The sequence below is a fragment of the Nicotiana tomentosiformis genome, chromosome 12 (assembly GCF_000390325.3).
Source record: "Nicotiana tomentosiformis chromosome 12, ASM39032v3, whole genome shotgun sequence".
Lineage (NCBI taxonomy): Eukaryota > Viridiplantae > Streptophyta > Magnoliopsida > Solanales > Solanaceae > Nicotiana > Nicotiana tomentosiformis.
The window spans coordinates 14,580,170-14,587,066 of record NC_090823.1 but is presented as its reverse complement, the minus strand read 5'-3'; positions in this window follow the sequence as shown (position 1 = coordinate 14,587,066).

Below are 6,897 nucleotides of genomic sequence, written 5' to 3'. Positions count from 1 at the left end.
AAGCCTTTATGTTCGAAATGGATCTTTAAACGGAAAATAAAAGTTGATGGCACTATTGGCAAATATAAATCAAGACTTGTTGTCCAAGGTTATAGACAAAAGGAAGGGCTTGATTACTTTGACACTTACTCGCCAATAACGAGGATAACATCTATTAGGGTGTTGTGGCACTAGCGGCCGTGTATGGTCTTGAAATCCATCAAATGGATGTTAAAACAACTTTCTTAAATGGAGAATTAGAGGGAGAGATTTGCATGGAACAACCTAAGGGTTTTGTGGTTCCTGGTAAAGAAAAGAAAGTGTGCAAACTTGTTAAGTCACTTTATGGATTTAAACAAGCACCCGAACAATGGCATGCCAAATTTGACCAAACAATATTGGCAAGTGGGTTCAAAATCAACAAGTGTGACAAAATGTATTTACATTAAAAATACTCCAAGTCATGAAGTCATTGTTTGTTTATATGTTGATGACATGTTGATAATGAGCAAAAATATGGCAGATATAAATGCTACTAAGCGCATGTTGGCTAGCAAATTCGACAAGAAAGACTTAGGAGTTGCTGATGTGATCTTAGGAATCAGTAATTCACAAGACTCCACAAGGTCTAGCATTATCACAGTCTTACTACATTGAAAAGGTACTTGACAAGTTCAAGTATTTAGATTTCAAAATTGCCAAGATTTCAATTGACGCGAGTTATGCACTTCAAAAGAATGAAGGTGAAAGTGACTCACAACTGTACTATGCAAGAGTATTGGGAAGTTTTATGTATATCATGAATTGTACGCGACCAAATATAGCATGTGCTATTAGTAAAATGAGTCGGTTTACAAGTAATCTCAATCACATACATTGGATGGCAATGAAACGAGTTTTAGGGTATCTCAAACATACCCAAAATTACGCTTTGTATTATAACAAATATCCCTCCGTGATCGAGGTATATAGTGATAAAAATTGGATCACCGGATCATCTGAAGTTAAATCCACGAGTGGATATGTTTTCACAATTGGAGGTGGAGCAGTATCTTGGAAATTATCCAACCAAACGTGCATCGCTCGTTCTACAATGGAATCTGAATTCATAACTTTAGATAAGGCCGGTGAAGAAGCTGAATGGCTCCGAAATTTCTTGGAAGATATTCCATTTTGTCTCAAACTTTTGGCACCTATTTGTATACATTGTGATAGTCAAGTGGCAATAGGCAGGGCAGGGAGCGTTATGTATAACGAAAAATCTCGTCATATACAACGGAGACACAATACCATTAGATAACTACTCTTTAGTGGTGTTATCACAATTGACTACGTAAAGTCAAGAGAAAACGTGTCGGATCCACTTACAAAAGGCCTATCTAGAGAGGCAGTTGAAAGATCATCAAAGGGAATGGGATAAAGGCCTAGGACAAGTCATCATGGCGGTAACTCTACCTAGCAGACTGGAGATCCCAAGAGCTAGGTTCAAAGCGATCAAACAAAGTTATGAATGATAGTTCAACATTGTCAAATAACTCAACCCATTCTCGTGATGAAGACAATGTTCAGAAATCGAGGTAAAGCATTAAGGCTTTTTGATGAGTCAATAAAGCTTAAAGCTTTTTAATGAATGCTAAGTCTGGCAGGATATAACCAAATAGTGTGTCTATAGGATTACACGTTTAGAAATCACCTATGTGAGTGTGAAGTGTAAGCCGCTTCAAGGGGAATGAAAGTAAAGGCTCATTCTCTAAGCATTCATGAAACTAGGCGGTGTTCATGGCTGAAACGAACACAATCGTGAGAACCATAGATGGTTAAGGGTTAATTATGTGACTTATGTTGTCTAGGTATACAACAAAGCTCGAATGTTCAAAGATATCAAATCTACCGATTGACCGAGTATATCCGATATAAGTTCACTACGAAAAGTTCAAAGGAAAACCTACTTATCTAGATGCAATTAATTCTTTCATGTAAAACACACACGCGTCCGTGCATTCCTTTATTTTATAGCCATTCCCCATTCATGTGGGGGATTGTTGGCCTTTTAAGCTTGGTTTAGCTTAATTTTAAGCTTGGTGTAGCTTAAAGAGGGTGAATGGGAAATGGAGAAAAAATAAAATATTTGAGTTTCCCTCATTGGCAAAGGGACATTGCCCCATATTGGAGGAAGAAAAGGCTTTTGATGGGTATATATACAATTGCTCTTCTTTTAGCTCTTAAAGAGTTAAGAAGAAGGCAAGCCTCGCGCCGTCGCCGTCGCTCGCTCGGCTCGGCTTCAGCTTCAGATTTGGTCAAAGATTGATTGATTAATCTTTTTGGACAAATTTTTTTTAATTATTTAATTAATTAATTATATTAATTAACAAAAATTCAATTCGGAATAACCCATGACCCGCAACCCGGTCCGGTCAGGCCCATTTTCTTTCCCGAATTATCTTAAATCTGTTTTTCTGTAATATTTCAAATAGCCTGTTCTAACAGCCATGGTTGTTTCTGAAAGGTTGCAAACCTTTTCAGAAATAGTGCCATAAAGTCTATAAATATGCTTTGAATGCGAGAATCTTTCCTTACGAAATTTTCTGCTCTTCTTCTTCTTCTGCACAGAATCTTCAGTGTGTTTTACAGCCTTCGAGTGGTTCGTTGTTACATCGGCGTTTTTGGTACTAACACTCCGGTGAGTTTAATCGTTTTATCCTTGGAGGATAATATTCCAGTATCTCGGGTACTTGAGGGGAATAATTTCCTTAAGTACACACTGTGCATTCTGTGAGCTCGATTTATTCCGAAATTATTTTTTCAGAAATTATTTTGACATTCTTTTCTTGCTAACTTTCTGTTTCTGTTTTTCCTGTTTCAGAAAGTTTACTGTTTCATTATTTATAGAAATACATATTGAAAAACAGTTTGATTCGCGGCGAACTTTAAAATAGTAGAAGAAAACTTTAAAATTTATGGTTTTAAACATGTCATAATATTTGTATACTATTATATTTTTTAAACTTGTGATCTTAAATATGTCTGATATTTTTGTGACTATAAAAATTTGTCATAGGTAAAATGAAAAATTTAAAGTTAATTGTTCCAAATATACTCATGTTTCATCCTTTCTAGAATGGAATAACAAGAAAATGGTGTCAGATTAACTGAAATGGAAGGAGTATATTACAAAATAAATTATTATTTGCATACGGCTGAATTCTTTACGTACTTATTTCGCAGAGGATTTTGCCAATCAATGATCTTCTGCTTCTCATAAGGGTTGACTTCTTAATTAGGGTTATTAATTTTATTTATTCTGAAGTTGTTATTTAGAGTGACTGATGAGAAATGCCAAAGATGAGAAACTAATTAAAAATATTCCAAGTCTGGGAATTCCTTCTTATCCCTAGCTAGATTCTCAAGCTCTAATAAATCCGCAACAAAAATAGCCTTTATTTTATGTTGTGCCAAAAGGACTAAGAGCTCTTATTCCGCTATCTGTAGCACATAGTAGCCGACGTAGTACTGATTCCTGGGGGTTCCGCTAATCTTCCTATAAATTTCAATCCTAAACAACCCGGCAATCGTAGAATGTTATTACATGTATATATATTAAAAAATTTACTAAATATTTAATTATTGTATATTAAATCATTATACGAACTCATAAACTTCAAAGTTTAGATCGGGCTCCGATCAGAGGCGGATGCAGTGTGGTAGTTATGGGTTCAATTGAACCCATACTTTTCGACGTTGAATAAAAATTTATGTGTAAAAATTCATTAAAATTGCAATAATAATAAATTTGAACCCATAACTTTTAAAATATAATGGGTTCAATATTAAAAATCTTAAAAGTTGAACCCATTAAGTTTAAATTCTGAAACCGCCTTTGCGTCCAATCACACACGATTTTCGTAGATGATTTGTCTAACTAGAGAAATAGTTTTATTTCTCTAGTTTAATAATATTATTCATTTGGAAAAAGAAAATCATGTCAACGTCTAGTGTTTTATGTTTACCGTCTATCGCATCACGTTTAACGCCGTGCAGCATGAATTATATCTCAAATGCAGACAAAATGGTATCCACAAACTAAGATTTATGATCGTGAAATGGCATCTAAAAGGTAAGATTTATGATCGTGAAAGCGCAATAAATTAGTACATGAATAATTAATAGTGATTAATGATGAGTAATTAATAGTGATTAAAATTAAATAGTACATGATTAGCAAAATATGAATGTTTTTGCATGGCTAGAAGGCAAAGAATGATGTGTGCAATTAGACAGCTGGAAAGTCAGCTAGCCATTTCTTGACTAGTTCACTTCATCTCTCCTTTTCATGTTTCCTTTTGAATAAAATAGCCATTGACATTTTGGCTATATATGATGTGTTTACAATCTTAGCTTGACAATGAACCCATGTGGAGTTTTCTTTTAAATGCGCATGGAATTCAAAGTTTATAATGTAGAATACTTGACGGGAGTTTTAGAGTGACGATAAAGTTATTTCTGTGTGACTTATAATTAAGTTATGGGTTCGAGTTGTGGAATCAGCTATCAATCCTTTCATTAAGGTAGACTGCCTAGATTACACCCCATTGCATTGCGGCCCTTCCCCGGATCCTGCGTAAACGCGGAATGCTTCGTACACCAGACTATTTTTTTTTAATGTAAAATACTTATCTAATAGATTTTCTATGTGAATTTAGGGGAGGTTTTGCATGGTCTGAACCAATTGCTTATCACTTGAACTGTATATACATATACAAGAAAAAAATTAAAATGGATATATAGAATAAAATCACGCTAATCTTGAACCCATTAAGTCTAAGTTTTGAATTCGCATCTGATTTTTATGATAGAAAATTGACGATCCTGTGACTATTCTGGTCTTATACACTTGTGTAAAAATTCTCCAAAATTTTCTCTTAATACTAATTATTTGAAATCTTTATCATAGTGCTCGTAGCCCCATTTACAAGATAGACTTATTGATAAGAGTAGAATAATACTATACACAAAAAAACTCTTCACATATGATAGATTTTCACGTGATAATAAGGGAAGAAAAAGAGGAAGATAAGAAAAATTAGTCATTAATATCATTTTCCAGCTGCTTACATTCCCAACTGCAATTTATACTTTTAAAAGTAGAAAAGAGCGGCAGGAAAGCAGGAACAACAGACAAGTGTTCCCAATTTCATAAAAACTAAAGGTCCTAATTAAAGTCAATTGAATTCATCAAAGTCAAATAAAAAAGTATTAGCATTGGACCACCCATGAATCATGATGGATGACATGTGTCCAGGCCAGCTTGCATATATGTACCTCAACAGTTAATTTTACGGGAATATCTGTTATCTCCCACCAACATAACTATCGAGTAACTCTATCCACCAATGTTAGATTAGAAGGGAAAAAATTACATTGCGTTTTATGGAATTCAAACCTGAGACCTCGTGATACTTAATTCATTTTATTGACCACTAATATTAGGACGAGTGTAGCAAAGTCAATTGGGTAAAAGAAGTCATGGCGATTCATAATCGTAACATCACAGTTCAAATTGTAATCTCTGTTAGACATAGACTACTCATATACGATGCATATGTGCACTTTAATGATTTGTATAAAAAGTCACATAAAAGTATGACATAACAACTTATAGAGACTGAACATGATTCATCAAGTTTGTACCCGACAATATGATAAAAGAAAAGGACCAGTCAGTGTGCACAAAATATCCCGTATTCACGCATGGTCTGAAAAAGTCGCACTCCTAAGGTTTAATGTAGATAGTTTACCCTAAAGCAAGCATTAATGGCTGCTTTCATGCTTGAACTCGTAACCTATAAATCATACGGAGATAATTTTATTGCTCTAAATCTCCCCTTCAACGATATGATAAAGGTCAAGTCAATAATAGACTTGTGATATAGGAGAATTATTGCCTCTTAATTAGACATAAGGTTGTTCAACTGTCATGCATATGCGCTATTTAGTTGTTGAAAAGGCTACAATCATGTTTCGGAGTAGAGAAGATAAGATATTAGGCCCTTCTGTTTATATGGTTGTGGAAAAAGCAACTAAAGAAAAAAGATGCATGGTGTAGTCAGTGGCGGACGTACACGGCGGATAGCGGTTCAGCTGAATCACTTCATCAAAAAAATAATATTATGTATATGTATAAATTACGATTAAAGCTGCATAAATTTTGTATAAATATTTTATTTGAACCCACTTGACAACTACTATTTTACGACTAAAGTTATGTACTTCTAAAATTGAACCTATTTGCACAAAATACTGGGTCCGCCACTGGGTTGTAGTCTATATCATAATTAATCCAAACAAACAATATCGTTTTCGTTTTCAAAAATGAGAAAGAAATGCTTCTGTTGGCATAAGAATAGTCCGCACTCAGCAAACTAGAGTCAAACTATATATAGTACTGAACTTGTGCACGTAACTTAAAACTGTCTAAATTTTCATGAAACATGAGGGATACACTGACACTGAGAGAGATATGGAGAAGTCTCGCTAACACTCCGATTCTTTCTGTAGCAGTTGGCAACATGACATCATGTGTGTGATTATTGATCGGCTAATGATCTTCTGGCTAATGTTACTGCTTCTTTTCTTCTCCACTATCGTATTTGTATTTTTCTTGAGTCGAGGATCTATCGGGAATAGTTTCTCTACCTTTACACACTATCCTTCCTAAACCGCACTTGTGAGATTACATTGGATATATTGTTATTGTATTGATCGGTATGATCAAGTCAATTTCACTTCTCGCCAATATAAGTTCTCACACACATATATATATATATATATATATATATATATATATATATATAAGATAGTACGCCTAAAGGATTATTATCATCTATGGTATCAGTCTTCACCTTTGGGCACACTACAAGA